Here is a 26,949-nt window from a genome sequence, read left to right as displayed (position 1 = left end):
AGTTCACTCTTGCCCAGATCATTTCAATTCCTCATCTTCCCACTCTTCAAAACCTCCAATGATTGTCCATCCACCTTCAAAGCCCTCCTAAAATCTCATTTTTGACACATTTGTAGAAATCTCCTTTATATCTAAAGCACATTGTTGTTAGTGATTTGTCAGCTCCAACACGTTTGTGACATTTTATCATCTCAGTGACAGACAGAACTTTAGGCACGTGTGTGCTAGTGAGCAGGAACACTTTGTTCTGGAACATTTGTCCTATGACATGACTGTTTTGTGATGCAACCCATTGTGGTGTCAAGAGAAACCTATTGTAAGAAGTGCATGTATATCAGAAAGAGTGAGTACTATGGCATGAGTTTTCATTAAAGTGTGGTTTAGCAAGAACACAAGCCCTGTGCTGCAGGAAAATTGGATTTATATCAAAGATTAATAATAATAATAATGTTGGTATTTGTTAAGCGCTTACTATGTGCCAAGCACTGTTCTAGGCGCTGGGGTAGACACAGGGGAATCAGGTTGTCCCACGTGGGGCTCACAGTCTTAATCCCCATTTTACAGACGAGGGAACTGAGGCACAGAGAAGTTAAGTGACTTGCCCACAGTCACACAGCTGACGAGTGGCAGAGCTGGGATTCGAACTCATGAGCCCTGACTCCAAAGCCCGTGCTCTTTCCACTGAGCCACGCTATAGGAGAGGGTACTGGGAATCAACTTTTTTTTTTGCATTCCTGAGAAGTTCTACTCCAGAATTTCAATCAATTACTCATGCTCACTGAGCGCTTACTCTTTGCAGAATGCTCTGAGCTCTTTGGAGAGTAATAAATAATAGAACGGTAGACATGTTCCCTGCCCCAAATGAGCTTACAGTCTAGAGGAGGAGATAGACATTATATTAATAATTTGTGGATATGTACTAATGTACTGTGGGGCTGGGGGCAGGGGTGTGAATAAAGAAACCAAGTCAAGGCTGTGCAGAAGGTAATGGGAGAAGAGGAAATGAGAACTTAGGGAAGGCCTCTTGGATGAGATATGCCTTTACAATAAGGCTTTGAAGATGGGGAGAATAATTGCCTGTCCGACATAAAGAGGGAGGGAGTTTCAGGCCAGAGGCAGTATGTGGGCAAAAGATTGGCGACAAGATAGACAAGCTTGAGGTACAGTGAGCAGAATGGCAATAGAGGAGCATAGTGTGTGGGCTGGGTTGTAGTAGGAGAGGAGCAAGGTGAGGTAGAAAGGGGGAAGGTGACTGAGTACTTTAGAGACAATGGTAAGGAGTTTCTGTTTGATGTGGAGGTGAAATGGCAACCACTGGAAGTTCTTGAGTAGTTGGGAAATATGGACTGAATGTTTTCGTAGAAAAATGATCCACAGAGCAAAGTGAAATATGGACTGGAGGCAGAGAGGAGGCAGGGAGATCAGCAAGGAGGTTGCTATGATGTGCTTGATTAGTGTAACTGCAGTTTGGATAGAGAGGAAAGGGAAGATTTTAGTGATGTTGTGTAGGTTGAACCGACAGGATTTAGTGACAGAACAAGTATGTGGGTTGAATGATAGAAAGGAGTCAAGGATAAATGCCAAGGTTACAGGCTTGTGAGACAGGAATGATGCTGCTGCTGTCCACAGTAATTGGAAAGTCAGGGGTATGATGTGGTTTGGGTGGGAAGATAAGGAGTTCTGTTTTGGACATATTAAGGTTAAAGTGATCATGGGACATCCAAGTAGATATGTCTGGAAGGCAGGAAGAAATGCAAGATTGCAGAGAGGGAGAGAGATCAGGGTTGGAAATGTAAATTGGGAAATCATTTGCATAGAGGTGGTAGTTGAATCCATGGGAACCAATGAGTTCTCCATGGAGTCGGTGTAGATGGAGAATAGAAGGGGACCCAGAACTGAATCTTGAGGGATATAGTTAGAGGATGGGAGGCAGAGGAGAAGGCTGCAAAAGAGATTTAGAAGGAGCAGCTAGAGAGATAGGAGGAGAGGCAAGAGAGGACAATCATGTATTGGAAAGAGCTCGGACTTAGGAGTCAGCGGTCATGGGTTCTAATCCCGCTCCACCACCTTTCAGCTGTGTAACTTTGGGCAAGTCACTTAACTTCTCAGTGCCTCAGTTACCTCATCTGTAAAATGGGGATTCAGACTGTGAGCCTCATGTCGGACAACCTGATTACCCTATATCTACCCCAGTGCTTAGAACAATGCTCAGCACATAGTAAGTGCTTACAAATACCAACATTATTATTATATATGTCAGTCCTTTTCCTAATGGTAAAGGCACAAACCAATTTCTCAGTTTCCTTGCTCCTCCCTCTACTTCCACCCCTCCCACACCTACTAGTTGAATCCTGTTTGGGTGTGCTCATCCATGTATGAAATCTGAACTGATAAATCTAGAGAAATATTAGGATTTAGTTTCTCCCTTTAAACCTCAAAGTTAATATTGCATTGTTTTCTCTTTCTAAGCATAAGCTAAATGTCTAGCAATATCAAGGAAAAGAATATAAACACTCAATCTCCTGAAACTATCGTCGTTCACCCCCGTCAGATCTTTGGTTTTTATTTATCTATGATCAGGGTTGAAAAGAGAATCAGAATATTTATACCATTTTAACTGTTTAATATTCTGGACTGACAGGCTCATTAAATGAACAGTAGGAATTCTGTCATGGGCATTTCAGACACGGTAAGAGCATTTCTATTTTTATGTGTTAGAGAATCATTTTAAGGGAATTGTGTTGATAAAACCATAATTATGTTCCTTTTCATATGCTTCACTGAAAGTCCAAATGCTTCTAAGATTTAAAATAGGTTGATTTCTCAGAGTTGTACAAAATTCTGAAATCTCTATTGCACAAAATGTCTTTGAAATTACTGTATGAAATTACTGTCTAGTTTCTCCATCCATTTTAGATCATTTAAATTTATACTCACTTTTCCAATGTTATTATATTGTGACCATCTACTGTATCTATACAAATTCAGAGATGCTTCATCTTGCATTGTTAATATTTGATCTACTTTATTTCTTCTTTCTGAAAACTAATTAACTGCAGGCAATTATTTTTGTAACCTTGGAGAATAGATTTCTCCTATTAATATGTTAAAAACATTTTTGGAGGTTCAGTTAATAATAATTTGCTTGTTAGGTGCTTACTATTTGCCTAGTGGTGTGCTAAGTGCTGTAGTGGAAATAATACAACCAGATCAGATATAATCTCCGCCCATCATGGGGTTCACTGTCTAAGGGGAAGGGAGAGCAGGTATTTAATGTAAAATGAAGAAACTGAGGCACAGAGAAACAAAGTGATTTGCCCAAGGTAGCAAATCAGGTAAGTGGTAGAGCCCAGATTAGGAGCCAGGTCTCTTGATTCCCTCTTCTCTATCTAATGAACTACATTGCTTCAACTCTACGCTCCATGGCCACTGGAAACCCAATTTACAGGGCTGACATCTTCAAAACCCTCCTAAAATAACATCTCTTCCAAGAGGCCTTCCCTGACTAAATCCTCATTTCCACAAATCATTCTCCCTTCTGTGTTATCTATGCACTGGGATCTGTCCCAGTCAAAGCACTTGATATTCACTCTACCCTCAGCCCCACATCACTTATGTACATACCTATAATTTATTTACATTAATGTCTGCTCTAGATTGTAAGCTCCTTATGGGCAAAGATTGTGTCTACCACTCTGTTGTACTCTCCAAATGTTTAGTACAGTGCTCTGCACTGAGTAAGCTCAATAAACATCACTGATTGACTCAATGAAAGAGTGAGTGCAAGTGGCACTGTGCAAAACTCTGTCACAGTCATAGAATGTCTTTAAAGTTTTCTTCCCCTTCAGCATGGCTTCCCCATTTCCCAACAGCTTCCCCGTGTTCCTCTTTCATCTTCCCACTGTCCCTAACCATGGAGTTAGTCCCACAAAGGAGACTAGGTGCTGTAAAGTCAACAGTGATGTTCTGTAGAGTGGTAATAAGGCCTGACCCGAGCAGTGCTGTGCCTTCTGTCATAACAAATGACATCTTATGTAGAGGCTCATTCATTTTTGGCTAAGTAACTGAATCTAGTGGAATAGTTCTTCAAATAATACTATAAAGTAGTGGTGGAAGGAAACCATGTCCACTTTACTTCCCTTAAACATTAATTCCTCACAGGTTGAATTTTTTTGGTGTTATCTCTTTTGTAGTCAACATGTCTATTGATAAAATCAGGGCTTAGTACAGTGCTAAGCACTTAGTACAGTGCTCTGCACATAGTAAGCACTCAATAAATACTATTGAATGAATAATGCAGCTCGATATACTTAATGAGGCTTCTCTTTAGTTTAGGATTATTTCATATTTTAAACTCATTTCCTTTGAAAGTAAAAGAAGAGGTTGCTGACAAAGTCTGATCACTATTTTCACTTAAATTCACTGCAATAGTCTCCTTTGGTTTACTTTTCTTTTAAACAAACTTATTTTCAAATGATTAACTGTTTTTACTGGGGTTAATGCTCTTGACTGGTTCAATGAAAATAGAGTGAAGGAGCACTAAGTAGTATTATTTCTTGTGGAAATAATGCAAAATGCAAACAATTGACCACAATATAAATATATTAAACTATGTTTAACATTATCAAATAGCAACATAAATTTGTACCAGTACTGAAAGATTTTAAATTAGATATTTTATGGGTACATATGTAAGTGCTATACTTTGTTTACAAAGTGTTATCTTGCATATCCTATTCAGGAAAATGGTACCTTGTGCTAACAAATTAGTGATATTATCTATCCTGAACAGAGCTGCCATTATTTATGGTAAATTTTAGCTGATGGAAAGATCATGTCACTACACAAGGTGAAGAGTCCTTTAGCTCCAGTATTTATCATTAATTTGCTTGGTACTTGCATAATGAAGTGTAACAGAATTTTAGAGGAAAAAATTATGCTTAACGTTGCCAAATATTTCTATGCTAAACACCCTCAGAAGTAATTGACACCCTAGAAGGCATTTCTTTAAGTATAGCCTTGAATTGTGATGGTTAAGGACTGCCCAATACATCAGTGAATTTTTAGAAGGTCCAAGGAGATAGAGTACATTCTTTATACATCATCCTTAGACAAAGAAAAGATGTAATCTCTAATATCATGTTAGCTTTCTTTGTGCATCTCATAAATCCCACCGAAGTACACAAAAGGCCCTTCATTACAATTTGGTTATACTTTTTAGAGGTGACACCACTAATAACCACCAAATGATATTAATCATGGGGAAAGTTGGCTTTAGTAAAACATTAGCTAACTCTTGTAAATTGATTTTGGCCTTCCTGGTTAATTGATTTTAAAAATTATTTCCTTAGAGCTTTCATGGTGCACTAAACTAAGGAGGGGAAACTTGGCATGTTTTCTTCAATACTGCTGGCTAGAAATCCCACTTATTTTCCATTTTATCTATAACTAGTACTTACATTAAACAGTTGTTTTAAGATGATGGATTAGTGCAAATTCTAGGAAAGGCATTATTTAAAAACTGATACTCTTGCCTTGCAGAATCTATTATTCACTTGAGAAATTATCTTCTAATATTTGCTCTCTTATTTGTAGTTATTCAAGAGAATTTGAAAACAATGATTGAATAGTAGAGAAATGCAAGTTTCACAAAACTGAACACCCGTGAATCAGTAATGTGAATTCATTATAAGATATATCTGATTTTCTTTTTTACTGCTCTTAAATGCTTGCTGTATTAGTGTTTGGACTTAATGTCTTCAGATTACCTTATTCTGTAATGCTGGTCAGTATTTAAAGGCAAAAAGGTTACTTTCAAGTCATTTTCTCCTCCCATATGAATGCAAATTTTTAATAGCTTTTTAGAAACAGAAAACCAAATATCATCATTCATTACTGGTACACAGGGGATGCTTAGGAGAAGTGGGATCATATTAGTAGAATGCAATCTAAATGTTCTCTATACTAAGTAGGCCATTATAAATCAAGGTTTATCCTAACTTTGAGGATGGGCTAGGCAGCTCTGCTCTACGTTTTCCTGCAATTATTCCTAAGGTGAACAAAAGTAACATTTGGGTGACAAAGAGAATTAACCCCTTGGAAAAGAAGTTCAATTTAATAATGAAGTTCAAATAAAGATCTTGTTTTATTCATATGGGGTAGGTTACTCTAAACCAAGCAGTGTATCTGGAGGTCAGGCAAAGCTCAAACTGGAAGTGAACTAAAGTCACCACCATCAGGTGATCATTGAGCAACCTCTCCAGTGTAAAATGGGAGTGCTCACTATGAAGTAATGAGTAGTTCCCCCAGAGGAACAGGAATAGTTAGGAATTATTTCCAAGACATTTACTTTGGCAAAATGTTAACATTTACTTTCAATCATCAGGCCTCAAAAACACCACCTTGTCAATTTGCTTATCACTATTTTTGCTCATTGGAAATGGGCACTGAGAATAAATGACTTGCTCAGAGTCACTTAACACAGTAGTAGCAGAGCCAAGATTGATACTCCTAACCGGTGGATCTTTGGACATTTCTTTTAAAGAGAAAGAAATACAGAAAGAAATCCCAACAATAAAAACACACTGCAGAGAACTCCCCGATTTGTACCAGTTACTTGTGTTTGATATGAAATCAAGTTGATATATGACTTATGATACACTAAGAATCTTTTAATTCACCACAGACACTAGAACAAGGCTAAAAAAAATCCCATGGTTCCTCCAGCATATTACATTCTAAATGTAATATAAGTGTATTAAACTGCCTTCTCTCTAAAATTCAGAACTGGAAAATATTTAGTAGGCATTTGGAGGTAAAGTGGGACAGAGTATTCCTTAGATGTAGAAGTTCCAGCAAATAATACATTAGAGCAGAGATTTCTGCCATTTGCAAATAGCTGGTACTGGAAGAGGAAGCAAGTTATGATGATTGGAAGAGGAAAGTAATCAAGAGTAATATTTTTCTCCTAAATTCTGAAAAGAACTATGGGTCTTCCCTATATGTAGCTTTAACTACACTCTGGATTGGTTTAGGAATGCTCCAAAATGTATTGGAGGGGTGTGTGTGTGTGATGTTTTAACATCATTAATCTTACCATGCTTTAAGGAAATCAAATAGCTATTCTATTCTTATAAAAAACAATTAGGGATACATTGAATTTTGAATTATATAACTACTTTACACATAGTATGCAAAAGCTAACATTTTTAGAGATCCAAACTTTTTTTTTTAATCCATTTCTACTGTTCCCTAGCATACATTTTCTTAGAGAACCCTAAATGATTAATCAGTTTCTTGCAGAAAAACAATACATGTCTGTACTTCTTTAAATTTAATCAATAATTCAAGATGAAAATTGGCCTTGAATTTTGCAACTGAGGAAGGACACTGCATAAGAATTCACTGTTTTCGAAATCAAGTATCTAAGTTTACTGTAGGCAAGAAAAGTGTCTTTCAGCTGTATTTTATTGTACTCTCTCCCGAGTGCTTAGTACAGTGCTCTGCACACAGTAATAGGTCAATAAATACCATTTTTTGATTGAGAGCAGGCATGTTTAATAACAGCAGCATGAATGCTTTATCAATTTCCAGACCAACACAAGAAAACTCTAATCTTCTTCAGGAAACTGAGTTCCCTGGATGAATAGTCCCTGACCTCAAGGAATTTAGACACAAAAAGCTGTCACATCCCCTAATTTATTTTAATATGTGTCTCCCTCCACTAGACTGTAAATTCTTTGAGGGCAGGGATTATGTCTATCAACTCTACTGAACTCTTCCAAGCACTAAGTACAGTGTGCTGCCCTTAGCAAACACTCAATAAGTACCATTAGCTGATAAAATATTTATTTCCCTTCATTAACTTGGTAAACAGTTTGATCTCAAATTCATCTTTTAAGAACATGAACCCCATATGGTACAGGAATTTTGTCTGACCTGATTAACTTTTATGCAATCCAGTGCTTATAGTGCCTGCCATATAGTAAGCACTTAACTAATACCATCGTTATAACCATTATTATTATCATGTGACAATTAAGTTCAGGCTACTATTAGATATAGATATGGCCACAATCATTTTCAGGAGTTATAACACCATGGCTGTGATGCAGGTTGGCTTAGTGGAAACTTCAACATCAAAGAGAAATCTTTTAGTTATTCAGTGATACTTGAGTGTCTGCACGGCAGTGTACTAAGTGCTTGGGAGAATACAATGGAGTTAATAGGCAGGGTCTCTGTTCCTCAGGTAGTTTACAAATGAGGGGGAAATATGGAGACACTCTAAGTGGGTGTGGCTCTACTTTCACTCTCTTTGGTTTTCAGCTGCCCTGTTCTGTTCTTTAACCATTGAGGGTGGAATGAGGTAGAACAAAGGGCCATAACCAAGGGGCATATTTAGTGCCAGCAAAGATTCCAACCCTAGATGATACTCCATTATTTTATCCCACCGTTTTTCTACAAAGACACACAACCCTGGGATCAGTTCCACCTTCAATACCCTCTTGAACTGAGTGGAGAAAGGCCACCCAAAAAAGCCAGGAGTCAGCTGCCTGCACAATAAATAAATCCTGGATTTCTCTGCTTTGCACACCAATTAGACAGCTCATTAGTATTTCCATAGGGACTATATTGTGTAAGCACATTTTCAAATAAATTAGGGCAGGAATATTTTATGTATGAAAAATTAGGTTAGGCTAGTGGGATTGCATAACATTTTGGTATTTTGTATTTTTACTCTTGAACATTTAAACTCTGAACTCTATCCCTTCCTTAATGTAGTTTTGTGTTTCCATTCCCTGATTATTTGAGATAGAAAGGGTCATAAGAGAAAATCATTTCCTAATAAATGAGTCACCCAGAATCTAAATCCTGAGAGTTCAGCCAAAACTTTCATCAGTTTCTAAACGTTGTAATACATTTTAACTTACAATTTCCAGATCTGGAGATTGCAGGCTAAATGATTCAACTATTCTTTTCTTAAAAAAAAAAAAACTTAATCCTTTTAGTTCTTGCTCCTTTTCTAGCTGTAGTATTTTTAAGTTGAAATCACAATACTTATTTTCTTGGCAAGACCAGAACTTGTACCAGGTTTTTTAGTGAAGGGGCAGATCCAAGAAATGCTGTAAAGAAAAAAGCTGTGAGGATTTGGCAGAGGAGGAATGTGAAAGTTGAATGATAACAAGAAGTTAAGGATGACAGCAAGGTTAAGAGCTTCTGAGATGGGGAGGGCAGAGTGTTTACAACTGAGGTGGGAAATCTGGTCAGGGGTGGGGTTAGGAGAAAAGATGAGGAGTTTTGTTTTTAAGATGCTGAGATTTGAGGGGTTAGCTGAACATTCAAGTGGAGATCTTATGGAGGCCAGTGGAGATGCAGGACTAAGTCAGATAAGTAAAGGTGAGAAGGATAAATTTGAGAGTTATTGGTATACAGATGCTAGCTGAAGCTATGTGAGCAGATGAGATCCCCAAGAGCGTGGGTGTGAAGTGAGAAGAGTAGAGACCTAGAACACTTCTTGGGGAGTGCCAACATTAAGAAGATGAAGAGACAATGGAAGAACCAGCAAATTACACTGAGGAGTGGTTAAAGGTAGGAGAACCAGTGAAGCAACTTAGCCTAGTGGAAAAACCACAAGCCTGAGTCAGAGGGCCTGAGTTCTAATCCCAGCACTGCCACTTGCCTGCTATAAAATCTACAACAAGTTAGTTAACTTCTCGGTGCCTTAGTGGTCTCATCTGTGAAATGAGAATTAAATCCACCTCCTTCCTATTTAGACTGCAAGCCCAGTGTGGGATAGAGACTGTTCGACCAGATAATTTAATATCTATCCCAATACTTAGACCAGTGCTTGACACATAGTTAGCACTTAACAAATACTATTAAAACAAAACAACACAAAAGCCCCAGGACATTATGAAGTGCAAAATTGTCAAAGTCAAATACCTAGTTACAAATATATCCCCATTATTGTAGACAGCTGATTATAACAATACTTAGAAGAAATAATTTACTTTGCCTACCGAAGTGGTATAACTTTCAACATATAACAAAACATAATCACAATTTGAAATACCAACAATTGCAACTTTCAACATCCCAAGTTCTTCAGAATCTCCTGTCCAATGCACTGCTCTCTCTCCCCTCTGTAAATTCTAAGCACTTTGTGGGCAGGGATCACAACTAGCAACTCTGTTGTGCTTTCCCAAATGCTTAATACAGTGCTCTGCATACATTAAGCTCTCAATGAATCCTTTTGATTGATTTCATGTGTTGAGTCTAATGGCAGAGCTGTCATTAGAACCATGTCCAACAGAATCTGCTGTTCCTTTTTAAGTATCTTATTTCCACTATGGTTTGAAACATTTCCATTGTAATGATCCCAGAACTATTTTTAATATTTATGGTATGAGGCTGGGGTCTTCTGTAAATTCAGAGCATATGTTCAGCCAGTGACAAAAAACAGCAGAATTTCATATGCTTATGAACTGTTAATGAGTCTGTAAACTGATTGTTTCAAAGCCAAAACCTTGTTACTACTGGCATTCACCAACATTCCAACTGGGGCTTCGGCTTGGAAATGAGAGTTTGCTCCAAAGGAAGAGCCAGCTCTGTTCTTGCCCTATGTTCGCTCCAAATACAGATCAGATTTCTTTGGGGGAGCAAAATTTAAACAAAAAAGTGGTGCTGGTTTATTACCCCTTCATTCTTAAGACTGTACTCTCCCTTCTGGAGTTTGTGTTCATCACTGGAAACTTGGCAGGCACTCAAATGGAATCTGCATGGTATATTGTCAAAACATTGTTCTGTGTTTGAGGTTCCTTGGGTCTCCTGAATTTAAACTTAAATTTCATGCAATCCTAAAAAGAGTTTTGAGCATGAAACAGCTAAGGAGAGAAAAATGCAGATTCTCTTTACCAAAGGGTACTTTTATTTTAAAGTTCATAACAATTTGATAGGGTCTCAGTTTCCCTTATATTATTATTAAAAGAAAACATTGGCTGGCTATGATAACTATATTAAAAGGATGCAGTACATTTAAAAGTTTAAGCAACTGATTATATCTAATTCCCAGTAGTTTCTTTGAATATACTCTAATTTGTTAGACACTGCAAGCTAAAATATGGTCAAGAATTATAATTCAAGGAAAACCTTTAACTGCAACTGAATGTCTCTCAAAGACAGAGCAGGTTTGTTAAAGCTTTTATTCAGCTATGTCAAAGTCCAATAAGCCTAAGGCAAATTAAAACAAAAAACAAAACATACTGCTCACACGGTGGATGCTATGCCTTCTGTTCATCCCTTTCAAAAGGTAAGGATTTGGGTGATGCAGGCATTTTTTATTTATTTCATTTTCCAGAAGTCAGCTTCTCTAATCAGAATAAGTAATGTATTCTTAAATATGGCCACCCCAAGGGCTTGGGAACATACAACAAAAGGAAAGGGCACAGTCCCTGACCATGACAACTTTATAGCCTAATGAAGTAGGCTATAAAATGCCAAACGTGCAATAGGCAAAAAAGCAGAGGTATGAGCAAAGACAAGCAATTAAATTAATAGATAACCAATAAACAGGTCTCTTGGAAGAGGAATTTTCTAACAGTGTTTTGATGGAAGGGACTTGGTGTATTTGTGTGGGGAGGGTTACCCGTGGCAACACTCTAGACTGATGAACTTGCTAGTTTTGCCTGCTGAAAGATGAGGTTCTCTTCCTTTCTATAGGACTTTCCCTGATTTTGCCACTGCCCAAATCTGATTCCATCATTCATGAAGGAAAAGTGAACTCCAACTTTGGAATAAGTGCAGTTGTCAATGGGTTACAAAATGCTAAGTGGCTTAATGATCAATCATTAGCAGGGCATTTAGCTAGAGGTCCATCCATCTAGCTAAATAGGAAGTGGTTGGAAGTACAGTCATTTGCTGCCCCTGTCCGTTCCATGTACCCAATCAATTAGTCCATGATATTTATTGAGCACTTACAGTGAGCAGAGTAGTCAAGTAAGATGTGATTTCTGGGTGGGGGCTGTGTTGGAGTACCTACCTGTAAGAGCACCCAGTGAATAGATTTGCTCAAGCATATTCATTGTAGTATGCATAATAATAATGAAATATTTGTTAAGTACTTGCACTCTAGTAAATGCTGGGGTAGATTACAATCCAATCCAGGTGGACACAGTCCCTGTCCTCCTTGGGGCTCAGAGGAGGAGGGACAACAGGTATAGGTCAGTGCCCAGGACAACCTAAATTTTGTGTCTATAACGACAACTATAAGAGTTACAGAGGAGGAAACTGTCACACAGAGAAGTTGAGTCATTTGTCCAAGTTTCCACAGTAAGTAAATGACAAAGCTGTCTTTTGAACCCAGGTTCTCTCATTCCCAGACCTGTGCTCTTTCCACTAGGCCATGCAGCTTCAGAGATGCTAACTTGGATGGAAATGATTTCCTTGAATGACACAACATAGTAAGAGGGAGGCCTTGAGGGAATCCCTCTCTGTGATTCAGGTCATACACGCCTTCCTCTCTACTGGCCAAAGAACTGGAAAGGGTTGGTTCTAAAAGACTAGTAGTCACAGTCGCTAAATTGAATTGATGCTTTTTATTTTAACATTTTAATAATAATGTTGGTATTTGTTAAGCGCTTACTATGTGCTGAGCACTGTTCTAAGCGCTGGGGTAGACACAGGGGAATCAGCTTGTCCCACGTGGGGCTCACAGTCCCCATTTTACAGATGAGGTAACTGAGGCACAGAGAAGTTAAGTGACTTGCCCAAAGTCACACAGCTGACAAGTGGCTGAGCCGGGATTCGAACCCATGACCTCTGACTCCAAAGCCCAGACTCTTTCCACTGAGCCACGCTGCTTCTCTTGCTACTTTCAGCACTGCTCATACATATTTCCCATTTAGATGAATGTCCAATTCACAGGGAAAAAACCCCTGTTACTCCATAGATATTTGCATTCTATTTTATCCTCTTAATTTTAAAGTAAAGGAACATAAAGGAGTCTGTACTTGCCTATGATTTCTGGTCAACAGAGGAAAAAGAATGACTTTTACTGAAACAAGTAGGTCAGTGCCCTAGACAACCTAAATTTTGTGTCCATAATGTTAACAACAATAACAATTACTGAAGGCGGGATGTGATTCTTACCATGTAAATTCAAGAGGGGTAACCTGATTTCATTTATATATTTTCCATATATGCCTTCTAGGTGAATGTCTCATTAAAAGCTTTTAAAACAACCTTGCATGGTGGGGCATAATTCCTTCAAATGGAGGTTAATAGCCTCAAAAAAATGCAAAATACAAATTCACATCTTTCTAAACCCTGTCATAGGCCATATTCTCTTCTTATTAAAAGCACATTTTTTTGACTAATGATGTGTTCACTTGAGATCTTTTAAAGCAAATCAATAAATACCAGGGTATTCATGTCATGCATATCAATAGGAAAAAGGTGCTGGACAGTAATGTTTTCTTATAGTACACTGATCTCCATTTTCAAAGAAAACATCAAACAATTTCCAGGGTCAAGAAAAATGATTTTCCTATCCTTAGAGTGCCATTCCATTCCTGAAAATTCAATATATATATATATATATATATATATATATATCCTCTATTACAGCTCTGTAGAACAATGATTAGTACATTTTCCCTACACATTTACTAAAATTCTGGCTAACACTGGTTATAAAATATCAGCACCAGCATCAATTAAGTGCAATTGGATTCAGTAGTGGTGATCTGTAAGGAGAGATGGAAACTAAAAAGCAATCTACAGGGTGTTAGATTTAGATTACTTGTATTATTTTAATTGTCATGATACAAAATCACCAAACTGTTTGCAGTGTTAGCGATCATGACCCATTGAAAATAATGACTTAAGATTTTCAACAGCTCTTGTTTTGAGGAGTTAATGGCATGGAGTTATCTGATGATTTCTATGATATTAACATGTGTCAGTGTTGTGTTAGAAAATCATTAGTTAGGGCTTTGATTTTCTAAAATTATAAAGCCAAGATTTCTTCACAATTATGACATTCTCTCTCTTAATTAGAGGAATTTTTACTCACATGAAAGCAGTGTGTTTGGGTCATGTAAGACCTCACCTAGGTTAACTGCTGAAAATAAATATGATTGTTGAATATGAACTGAAAATGGAAATGGCAATGAGATCAGAGGTGTCCTACCTGACCTCATAAAACTAATAACCTACTAAGTTTATACAGAGATATAGAGAGGAGGAGAGAAAGAGCGCACATGAGAGAATCTATGACTATTAATGAGAATCTACGACTACTACCTTCATCCATATGCTAAAGCCTCATTTTCCCCTTTTCCCTCTGCTCCTCCACCTCTCCCTTCCCATCCCCACAGCACTGTACTTGTCCACTCAACTGTATATATTTTCGTTACCCTATTTATTTTGTTAATGAATTGTACATCGCCTTGATTCTATTTAGTTGCCATTGTTTTTACGAGATGTTCTTCCCCTTGACGCTGTTTAGTGCCATTGTTCTTGTCTGTCCGTCTCCCCCCGATTAGACTGTAAGCCCGTCAAACGGCAGGGACTGTCTCTATCTGTTGCCGACTTGTTCATCCCAAGCGCTTAGTACAGTGCTCTGCACATAGTAAGCGCTCAATAAATACTATTGAATGAATGAATGAAAAGGTGTGGTTGAAAAAGTCAATTTACAATGGACAGTTTCTTCCACTGTGCACACATATTGCTACATCCTGTTTTTTTTGCATTGTTATTCTCAGGTCTTGACACTGCTACTGAATCCCTCTCACCCTCACAATTGTCAAAAAATTGCTTCTCAAGTAGAGCTTTCAGTGCTTAAAAGCTTGCCATCCAGGAGAATGGTCTGTCTCCTATGCCCCATAGCCTAAGGTTGTGTGCAATTCTACGTCATGACAAAAACTGCCTTGAAGTTAATGGTTGGAGGCATTCCAAGACCGCTTTGTTTGGACTTTTGTCTTGCCATTTGAAGTATGGTACTTAGGGAGCATTTAGGGATACGCTATTCCCAAGTCTCCCCAAAATATAGATCATCAGTCAAATCACAGACCTTCAATTTGGTCTTAAGCTTAAGGCTATATCATTACATTACAGTAAGCTTCCATGGAGCTTGCTATGACATGTTATTTTATTATAGATCTTGACTGGATGATATACTGTCCAACTAACAGAATTCTCTCAGTTGCCAGCTCTGTTTTACCAATGGAAAGTTCTGGTGCAGGAATGTGTCCTCTAATAGGAGCTCTTACACAACCTTCCTCAATCCATAATTCTATGCTGATTCTGCAAAATAGTTTGTAATCATCTACATGTCTTGTGTATGTGTGTCTCCAGGGCACAGTTAAATGGATTAAAAACTCTTAAGGACTGTTCAATTGGAAGAATTTCCTGAAAGATACAAATTTAACTGAAGGAAACAAGAGCAGCTGTCTACTGACATTAGAGATTTTTTCCTATTTCTCACTTGTGTTATTGCTAATCCACCAGTAGTAATGGGAAAACAGAAACATCTTGACTTTTAATCCTGCCTTTAGCATATTAGGCTGTGAGAGGTTTTTGTACTGCTGATAAGACAAGAAATGGATAAGCCTTCCTCAATCACAAATTTAATTCTCTGGGCAGTCATTGAAACTCAAAGATTATCCAAAAATACCTTTCAGCTATTAACAAATAAAACTAATAATAATGGTTCTAGCATTTGTTAGGTACTTACCATATGCTAATCACTGAGGCAGACTGAGACGTCTCCACCTGGATGTCGGCTCGCCACCTAAAACTCAACATGAGCAAGACTGAGCTCCTCATCTTCCCTCCCAAACCCGGTCCTCTTCCAGACTTCTCTATCACCGTGGATGGCACGACCATCCTTCCCGTCTCTCAGGCCCGCAATCTCGGTGTCATCCTTGACTCGTCCCTCTCGTTCACCCCACACATCCTATCCGTTACCGAGAACTGCCGGTTTCACCTCTACAATATCGCCAAGATCCGCCCTTTCCTCTCCACCCAAACGGCTACCTTACTGTTACGGGCTCTCGTTATATCCCGGCTAGACTACTGTGTCAGCCTTCTCTCTGACCTCCCTTCCTCCTCTCTCGCCCCGCTCCGGTCTATTCTTCACTCCGCTGCCCGGCTCATCTTCCTGCAGAAACGATCTGGGCATGTCACTCCCCTTCTTAAACAACTCCAGTGGTTGCCTATCGACCTCCGCTCCAAACAAAAATTCCTCACTCTAGGCTTCAAGGCTCTCCATCACCTTGCCCCTTCCTACCTCTCCTCCCTTCTCTCTTTCTGCCGCCCACCCCGCACGCTCCGCTCCTCTGCCGCCCACCTCCTCGCCGTCCCTCGGTCTCGCCTATCCCGCCGTCGACCCCTGGGTCACGTCCTCCCGCGGTCCTGGAACGCCCTCCCTCCTCACCTCCGCCAAACTGATTCTCTTTCCCTCTTCAAAACCCTACTTAAAAATCACCTCCTCCAAGAGGCGTTCCCAGACTGAGCTCCTCTTCCCCCTCTACTCCCTCTGCCATCCCCCCTTTACCTCTCCGCAGCTAAAGCCTCATTTTCCCCTTTTCCCTCTGCTCCTCCACCTCTCCCTTCCCATCCCCACAGCACTGTACTCGTCCGCTCAACTGTATATATTTTCGTTACCCTATTTATTTTGTTAATGAATTGTACATCGCCTTGATTCTATTTAGTTGCCATTGTTTTTAGGAGATGTTCTTCCTCTTGACGCTGTTTAGTGCCATTGTTCTCGTCTGTCCGTCTCCCCCCGATTAGACTGTAAGCCCGTCAAACGGCAGGGACTGTCTCTATCTGTTGCCGACTTGTTCATCCCAAGCGCTTAGTACAGTGCTCTGCACATAGTAAGCGCTCAATAAATACTATTGAATCAGGGTTATCATCTCTTTTGCCAGGCCCTGTAGTGGTGTAACATCGGAAAACAAATTCAAAAAAACAATGCATACGCAGATTCAGTCCAGGCTAGTTTACCCACATTTAAATGAATCCAGAGATGTTAAGTGACTTGCCCAAAGTAACAAAGCAAGCCAATGGCAGAGCTAGGGTTAGAACCCAGGGGTCTTGACTCCCAGTCCCAAATTCTTTGTAGTAGGAGACACTACCAAAAGCAGGTGATGAGTCACAATAACCTCTGACATATTCATCTTTTCTTTCATCATTACTCTCTGATAGACTTTTGCTCACTAAAAGTAAAGATCAATCAACTATTGGCATTTATTGAGCACCTAATGAGTACCAGGCAATATAATAAGAACTAGGGATAGTACAACTGTACCAAAGAAGCATGAGGAGCAGAGGACAGGCACAGGCCTTGGTTAATCAGTGAACCAAATGTAAGCTCCTAATCAATAGATTGAGAGTTTACTAGGCTATATTAGCCAGCCAATAAAAGCTATAATCAACTATGGAGCTCCAAACTCTAAGATAATTTATAGAAAATTCAGAATAGAGTTGAAAGCTGATTATCCAAATTAATTGGACCCTATTCTAGTTCAGATCATCAAAAAGTTCAGATAATATATAATTGGGTTTGGTTCTCAGGGGGATATCCAATTTTTTTCAATTACCTGAACTACACTTGATTTGGATAACTGGCCATTTGTTCAGCCATGGTTCAGATAATTGATTTTTTTTTTTACTGTAATGCAAATTCATATGGATAAATGATTCAAGTCAGCTATTTTCACAGTCATTGAACTCTGTGCAATACTGAAATCAGCAAAAAACTATTTCAAATTCGATGTACTTTTATCTGTAATTATGAAGTGATTGTGCTTTTCCTATTTTTCAAAACCAGCTTCAACTTGAAAAATTGTGAAACTACAAAATAATTTAGATTTGATCAGTGAGAAGTTTTCATAGCCCCTACCCATTCCTGCTTGGACCAATTAGACTTTAGCCAACTGGATCATAGTTTACAAGTGGGCTTTTTGAGGAAAAAAGTTTATGTAGAACAAGTTCACTAAATTAAAAGCATACTTTACTTGTTTTTAGGTTTCATTTCCACCTTTCCATAAAATGAAAACTTAAATATTAATGCATTAACTTTTTAATTTAGTAAGTGTATGACATACAAGAAATAGTTTTCAAACTAAATGAAATGCATATTTCAAAACTGTAGTACGGAACATACAAAGGAATATAGGGAACTAGTGCACTTTAATTTGATGAAGGGGAATGGAGTTAGGATCACTTATTTCAAAGTAAAAAACTGACAGCTCTTTTAGTTGGCAGATAGTTGGGCATATTCTGTAAGTCAATCAATTGTGGATGAGATATCACTTGTATCTTCCTATTATTATAGGCTATGCCTTATCTTTGGGTCATGGCAGTTTCCAAAAAGAGAAATAGGGACAACTGAAGACTGCTAGAAGGTGAGATAATTTAGTGGTAAGTAATGGTGATAATTTCTCTCTCTCTCTCTCTCTCTCTCTCTCTCTCTCTCTCTCACACACACACACACACACACACACACACACACACACACACACACAGAGAAAAGCCCCCATTTCTCTATTCTTCCAGTAAGGATGATTATCAAAATGAGAAAAGCACACAGTGTTCTGGAGGAATACTCTTTAAAAATGGATAATATATCTAGAGGGCAGTGTTTTAAATAGATTATATTATCTGGTTAAACTCAGATCATAAAGCTTGAAATTAGCAATTGACTCTTATTTACCTTGTTTATTAGCAGCATAAGACTGACTGCATAAATTATTAGCTCACATGGAATTCCCCTGTACGTGGACAGGAGTATCACTGACACAATTAAAACCTGTTCCTATTTCGACGGTATTTCAAACCTCACCACACACATATTATATGCTTCATAATAATAATGATGGGCATTTGTTAAGTGCTTACTGATGTGCAAAGCACTGTTCTAAAGGATAACAAGGTCATCAGGTTGTCCCACGTGGGGCTCACAGTCTTCATCCCCATTTTACAATTGAGGGAACTGAGGCACAGAGAAGTCAAGTGACTGGCCCAAAGTCACACGGCCTGACAAGTGGCAGAGCTGGGATTTTGAACCCATGACCTCTGAGTCCCAGCCCATACTCTTTCCACTGAGCCATGCTGCTTGTCTACCAAATAGATTAAGACTATAATCTAACAGGAAATTTAACACTTCATGCCCTTGGAATTTTTTGTCAGTAAACAATGACTATATTTTTTAAAAAAAGTACATTCACTTATTTTAAAAAGTCATCTGTTTTTGGTTTTTGGGCACTAAGCCTTTTGACCAGTTGCTGGATATTTATGCAGAACAGTCATTTCATTATTTTCTGTGTTTTCAGTCAGAAAATTTGATATTTCATTCCATTTATGGACATTAAAATGATCTGAGGATAGTATAGCTTAAATATTCTGGGCACCATATTATGATCCAAGAATACCTGGGTATAATTTAGCAATTGTTTCTTAATGATATAGAATGAAACTATTCAGGGTGCTCATATGAAAGCAGATATTTTCAAAGAGAATTGGTAAATTGCTTATGCTATTTGCAATAAAATAATAGATGTGACACAGGGTATTTCTGACACTATCAGGGGAAATGGGAAATTTGTAATGGCAAATCAGAAGGCCCAAAAGTGAGGCAGTGAAGAAATTGCACTGATTAATTTTTATAAAAGTTGTTCTATTTCAGAAAGTGTTCTAAAGTGCAATAAAAGACTAATTTTTCTGCTGCATAATTGGAGAAGTCAAGATCCATCATAATTAACAACTGAGTTGCTGCACGTACTTGGAACAGTCCTTAACCTCTATCGTCTATTTGGCATGTAAAAATGATGGTGCATTTCATAGTAACAATAGTCCTGAAATGATTTAACCATTTCAAGAGGACCCACCAGTCTAAAACACTATCTGTATGTTTAGATTTCTTTCCCAAAGTAAAAAAAAGTATTTTTTTAAATTAATCTGACACCTATGGAGAACATGGGACCAGAAACAAAGAGACCCAGATCTAGGCACAGCTGTACTTTCCTATCTATAAATGAAAATGGGAAAGCAGTTCTACCAAATTCTTTGATTGAAAGCCATACCAGGCATCTACACAGTGTTTTAGCACTGTGCTGGGCACATAGTAACACAAATGATGTATAACAATGACAATAATAGCAATATACCCTTTCCAAATAATAATACTGTTGCACAGTGTTATAGCAGGTGTCAAGATTTAACAGAAAGGCAACTTCTTCAAGTAAGTACTAAAGCAGCGTGATCTAGTAGAAAGAGCATGGGGCCTGGGAGTCAGGATACCTGGGTTCAAATGCTGACTCTATCAGTTACCTGTTTTTGGCCTTGAGCAAATAACATGACTTCTCTATGTCTCAGTTCCCTCATCTGCAAAATGGGAACTGAATTCCTGTTCTCCCTTCTACTTAGAATGTTAGCCTATATAGGACCTGATCATGGCAATGGATAGAGCATGGGGCCTGGGAATCAGAACTACTTGGGTTCTAGTCCCAGCTCTGCCACTTGTCTGCTGTGTGACTTTGGGAAAATCACTTAACTTCTCTGTGCCTCAGTTATCTCATCTGTCAAAAGGGGATTAAGACTGTGAGCCCCACATAATTACCCTGTATCTACCCCAACATTTAGAACAGTGCCTGAACCACTTAGTACACTGGCATATAGTAAGCCACTTAAATACTACAATTATTAGTATTAATACTAAATTAAAGTTAAACTCAAAACACACATGTGCCCAGTCTTCTTGTGGTGGCCTGTTCAATGAGATAGTCACTTTTCTTAATGGGGGTTTAAAGTGAACAAAAAAAATCAGACAAAAGCAAAAACTGATAAAAATATAAGGATGGGGCAGCCCCATTGATCATTCAGGCATTTCCAGGGAATTAATAACAAGCTAAAGTTAATGGCCCTTGGCTTTGCCTTTGGCCATCAGCCTCTCCTGGCTGGATGTTGCTATTCCTTAGGAAATGTCCGGTGGATCATCAATGCTATGCTGAAATGCTATATGGCCAGGAGCTTGCCACAGCCTTTAGGATACCTGTGGATTTTAAAAATCTATCCCTTAATCCTCAATTAGGTTGTTCCACATCAAATGTTGTCTCCACAGAAGCATCATTCTCTTTTTTGAACACTGAATTAGATAATTATCAATTTTCTACTTCTAAACCCATTCTGTTATATTCTTGTTAAACATTTTCAAGTTCTCAATAAATTAGCATGTCACAAGTTGTTACAAATTAATGAATGTCAAAGTAGGCTTGATTTTAAAATGGTCTGTGTGCCTTGTAGGCAATGAATGGACTGCTGGCTTCAGTGGGTAGAAATTATAATCTTATGCAATGAGATTCATTTTATTTTGGGGAGCAAGGAGAGTGATGGAAAGAGGCTGAGTAGAAATTTATGTTTGACTGCTCATTTCGTACAATGATTTGAAAGCCAGTAGGTCTTTTGCCGCAACATATTAATTTGATTCATGAAAACTCTGCCACACAAAAGCAGGTATTACTCCATAGTCTTAGTCTAACAGATGTTTCTTAAACTAAACAGAAGTCATTTGGGGAACAGATTTAATGGAAAAAAGGTAGAATGACAAATAATTAATAATGAAATAGAATATATTAGTATGTAGATATAAGAAATGTATAAATACAAAGGACCGGACTCAGACCTCTCTGGTAAAATGCTGCTTCCATCAATAGAAGAATGAATCATATGGATTAACCCAGGAGTGATATTTAATCTCCAAAATTCCAGTGTGCCCAATCAAGAGGGTTAAGGCACATCATATATGCATGAACTCAAATCATTGTCCTGAGAAAAGTGATCAGTTAGTGACCCAATATTTCTAATTCTCTTTACCAAATATTTACTCTTCATTTCATTATTAAATAGTAAGATGAGATGAACACACCAGGAATAATTTAAACCCTTTCCTGGAGGTGTTATAGGAACAAAGGTAAAAGCTGAGGTAGCGTGGAATCATGGTTTGGAAATCCACTTCCATAAGACTTTTCTCTTTATTTAGGAATAGAATCTAAGAATTAAAATTAAAAAATGCATTTCTCTGAGTCATTACTTTGAATATTAAGGAGGATGTCATCAAGAGGAGTGAAAAAGCATATTACTGGCTTATATTTGGATATCTCCCTATTCAAACAGCCCTCATATTCATTCATTACTGCTACTAAATTAAAGATTGCATTTTAAATGCTATTTATTGCATGCTTAGTTGTAGGCTGACTCTCCTCATTAAATAGTAATCATTCTTTATCTTTCTATGATATTGAGATGTTCCATGGCAGATACATAATAAGAAAATAGGTGACGATGAGATGCCCAAGCAGTACCCAAAGTCAGAGAGCCATAAGCAAGCAGGGCAGAAGAAACCTTTGAAAGTCACAGAAAAGCACAACCTCTAATAAGGCAGCATTGCTAGAGACTAAAAAGTGACAGAAAGACCAACCTGGTGTACAGGCCTCCAGAATGAATTAACTCTTTGTAGGCAGAAATCACGAGAGAGGCAGTCAAATTTGCAGGAAACAGAAGTAAAAACAGTTCAAGGCAAAGCACAGTGTGTGGAAAGGAATGCTCCATCTTGGATCTGAAGAGAGGCTGCTTGGGCCAGTTCCAGAAATTCAGTTGCTTGAAATGTTATCACCTGCAAGTGTTTCAGGAACTGTCATGCCAGGTGGTGACAATCAATCCTATTTATTGACCACTTATAGGGTGTAGAACACTCTATTCAGCACTTGGAGAGTACCATACAATAGAAACAGTACTGAATGCCTTTCCAACTGTAATGAAAAATTATATGAATTATATATATATTTATTATTATTATTATTATCAATGATAATAATAATAACAGTATTTGTTAAGCACTTACAATTTATCAGGCACTATACTAGGTTCTGGGGAAGATACAAGGTAATTGGGTTGAACACAGTCTCTGTTTCACCTGGAGCTCACAGTCTTAATCTCCATTTTACAGATGAGCTAACAGGCACAGAGAAGTAAAGTAACTTGCCCAAGGTCACACAGCAGACTCATGGTGGAGTCAGGTTTAGAACCCAGGTCCTTCTGACTCCCAGGCCCAGACTCTATCCACTTGACCATGCTGGTCTTCCTCCCTGCACTTCATAATAATGTTGGTATTTGTTAAGCGCTTACCATGTGCAGAGCACTGTTCTAAGCGCTGGGGAAGACACAGGGGAATCAGGTCGTCCCATGTGGGGCTAACAGTCTTAATCCCCATTTTACAGATGAGGTAACTGAGGCACAGAGAAGTTAAGTGACTTGCCCAGAGTCACACAGCTGACAAGTGGCAGAGCTGGGATTCGAACTCATGACCCCTGACTCCAAAGCCCGTGCTCTTTCCACTGAGCCACGCTGCTTCTCTAAGCATTGAGTCCTATGGGCTCAAGAGGTCTCAAAGTTCACCCAGCGCACATTGGCTTTTAGAAGGAGAGATAGAGTCAGTGGTCTCCTAGTTATATGCTCTGAGGTTCTGGTGATTTACACAGGTTATGTGATACCACCCTGCATCACAGTTCCCCCAGACAGTGTAATAACACAGGTTGAATGTACACAGTATAGGTCTGCTGCTTCTGAGTCAACAAAGGAATATCTAATATCTCTAAGTGCTATCAGTGGTTGCTGTAATTATGGCCTGAAGCAGCCTAACAAGGATCAATCCAGCTGTCACTGACTAAAATTTCAATCTCTCACCATCACTCTGTTAATTCTATTTCCCTAAACAACCAGATTCCTTGGAAGAAACTAGGGAACCATTCTGGTCACAAAATTGTCAGCAAGATGGTTATCACATTGTCGCTGGGTGACAAGGTTGGCCACAAAAACACCCCAAGAAAACCTATAGCTTGCACCCACCTATCCTCCTTCTGGTTGCTCAATTACAAAACTGGCTAAGAATGAAAAATGGTACCTTGGATCATGCAGACATAGGTGGTTTTGGTAGCTGATTGACTCCTCTTAAATTATCCTTGGAGTTGGCTTGATGGCAGCCGCTACCTGGGAATGCTGGCACCTTGCCAGACTACCACCCTCTAGGAACTGCCATTAGGACACCTAAGGTGACAGCAAACTGGGGTGGAGGAGAGCACTAGGGGAAGGGAACAGATGAAATGCAATTGGTCCAATTGCCAAGATCCATAAGGCAAGTTGTGAGGCAAAACAATGAAATCCTGCTAGATGAGGATTATAAGGTTGCTATTTCTGGATCAGCTTTGCATGGAGTCCCTTTCCTTCAAGCAATATGAAAGTCTGGAAGATGGGAATTCCCTCTACTACAGTCTTACGCAAGTGTTGTGAACCCCTGGGTGTTAGATGCTTGGATGTGCAAACCTTAGGACAAGAGCTGGACATTTTTTTCATAAATCCCATGTTACTTGGAGGCCCCGTATTGTAAATTATAGTCTTTCTTGATTTCAGTGCACTCTCACTTACACGTAGCAGAACCTAAAAACCTTGAGAATTTATTCCATTTTGAGCATTGATTATGAAGGAATATGTTGTCTTCCTCCAACTGAGCAAGAGCTGTGAAATATTTAAGTTTTTATTGTTATACTCCTTGCTTTTCGGATACCTAGAAAATGTCCTTCATAACGTTGCTTTTATTGTTAGAGTACCGAGTATATTGATTTCTCCTGTAACTCTTTTTGTCGTGGTGAGGAATGCTGCTCTCACCTGGCAACAAGGAGCTAAATTGAGCTATTTAGAAACACCCATAACATTTATCCAGTTAAAAGACACTCAAATCCTTTCCCTATAAATCACATGTCATTAAGAGTACTTTCATGCTATTCTTTCTTTCCAAATGGGAGAACGGTCAATATGTGTTGTAACAAGAAAAGTATAGAAAGAGACGCTCTCTTTGCGGTTTCCAAAGTATTTTTCCTTCTCTTTTGTGTTGATCTTGGGAAATGTATTACATCTCTTATGTGATGCAATTTTCTATATCACATGAGATCCATGATGGAAAAACAGATGGAGGAAGTGGAAAAAACTATTAAACATGCAAGATTTCCATTAGGATCTTCACTATGATAGTCTTAGGTAGCCTTGCTATTTTTTCCCTTCTACTGGTTTCTATCATTTCAAGGGAAGGTCAGCACTCAGTTCCTAAATATTTTTATTTAAGACCAGTGTCTTTAGTGGATTGTTCAAAGTGAAAAATGTCCACTCCATTTCAATCTTTAGAGAATGCAGTAATTTCAAAAAATCCATTGAATGTAGAACATCATCCCTGAGAATGCTAGTCACATCTACATACTATTTTAATTGAAAACAATTTTCTAACCATCTTTCATTCATTTTTTCAGATGAAAGCCGTTCCTGTTCTTCAGGTATCAACTGAAACACTACTTAGGATGTTTTACCAATGATACTTGGATTTATAATGAATAGTTGTGGAGGAAAATTTACAGTACAGATTCTAGTTCAGTGATCTTATTCCCTAGAAAGTTATCATTTTTTTCCAGACATTTAAGATAACTGTGATAATGTTTGTTAGTTGGACAGCAGATCAATAATATACTGACGGCAATACATAATGATCAACGGCTGATTTGCCAGACACTTGGCATCTCCAACCACACATACTAAAAACAAACCTGACGAGTATTGTGATCTTTATTAACTGTCATTTTGATATGGCTTGATGTAGTTCCTGGAATTTGGATTCCATTTTCAGTTTTATATATTAGAGAACATGATTAAGTGAGATGCCAATTGTCAAGAGCAACATATGAAGCACTTTGAGTGAAATTCTATTTTCAAGTGGCAGTTGGTGTCAGCAATATTTTTCCCAAATAATTAAAGGAAAAACTGTAATTAGACTTCTGTGTTCGCAATCCAAGATGTGCCTGGAAGAGGTTTTGCTAAATGTGGTGCACATTTAACATGGACATTGAACATTGCAACTTTGAAATGTATGTGTGTGTAGAGAAGCACACTGGCTCAGTGGGAAGAGCACAGGCTGGGGAGTCAGAGGTCATGGGTTATAGTCCTGACTCTGCCACTTGGCAGCTGTGTGACTTTAGGCAAGTCACTTAACTTCTCTGTGCCTCAGTTCCCTCATCTGGAAAATGGGGATTAAAACTGAGAGTCCTACATGGGACAACCCGATTGCTTTATATCCACTCCAGAGCTTAGAACAGTGCTTGGCACATAGTAAGCACTTAACAAATACCAACATTATTATTATATACAGTTTTATATACACATAGAAGAAATAGATGAATACCTCTATCAAACTTTTATATGAGTTTCTCTGTGTTTACAGTCCTAAATCCTAACTCAATGTTTTAATGGGGGATGGGAGGGGTGAGGAAATGTTTATTAATTTCAAATGACTTAGGAGTATGAGAAAATCCAAGGGCAAACACAAGTCCCTGGGTTTTTTTGTAGGAGAGTACTGGAATCCTCATTCACTCATCCTTCCCACTGACAAAAGTACTAATTTTTTTTTTATTAGCCACCCATTTCATTTACTAGTTTTCCTAATGCCTAGTGCAGGTACAAGCCTTAGCAAATACTGCAGAACAAATACTATTTCCAACAAAACCACATTGGGCCAACTCCAAATAATTTTTCTCCACTGGAACCAAACCTTTTACACACTAGAGTACGGGCCTGAGAGTCAGAAGGACCTGGATTCTAATCCCAGCTCTGCTACTTGTCTGTTGTGTGACTTTGGGTAAGTCATTTAACATCTCTGTGCTTCAGCTACCTCACCTATAAAATGGGAATTAATATGGTGAGCCCCATGTCCGACGTGGACTATATCTAGGCTGATTAGTTTATATCTATCTCACACTTTGTACAGCACTTACGTGCTATGACCCTAGCAAAGGTTGGAAGGAGGCAAAAAGATAATCCAGGGCAAGAATGGTTGAGTAATCAGGTAAACCT

At 38.5% G+C, this 26,949-nt stretch overlaps 1 protein-coding gene and 1 long non-coding RNA gene across 8 annotated transcripts in view; one reads left to right on the top strand and one right to left on the bottom strand.

Moving 5' to 3' along the window:
• Nucleotides 1–26,949, bottom strand: part of ROBO2 (roundabout guidance receptor 2) — a 1,482,214-nt gene that overhangs the window by 493,065 nt on the left and 962,200 nt on the right. The gene's annotated exons all lie outside the window — the stretch shown is intronic.
• Nucleotides 292–25,869, top strand: LOC103170642. The gene is made up of 4 exons (XR_486319.3): nt 292–343; nt 2,642–2,689; nt 18,341–18,410; nt 25,359–25,869. It is a non-coding gene; the product is annotated as an uncharacterized LOC103170642 (long non-coding RNA).

Source organism: Ornithorhynchus anatinus, chromosome 17 (genome assembly GCF_004115215.2).
Source record: "Ornithorhynchus anatinus isolate Pmale09 chromosome 17, mOrnAna1.pri.v4, whole genome shotgun sequence".
Taxonomy (NCBI): domain Eukaryota; kingdom Metazoa; phylum Chordata; class Mammalia; order Monotremata; family Ornithorhynchidae; genus Ornithorhynchus; species Ornithorhynchus anatinus.
The sequence above is the reverse complement of the archived record's forward strand: the minus strand, read 5'-3'. Positions and strand labels throughout refer to the sequence as shown.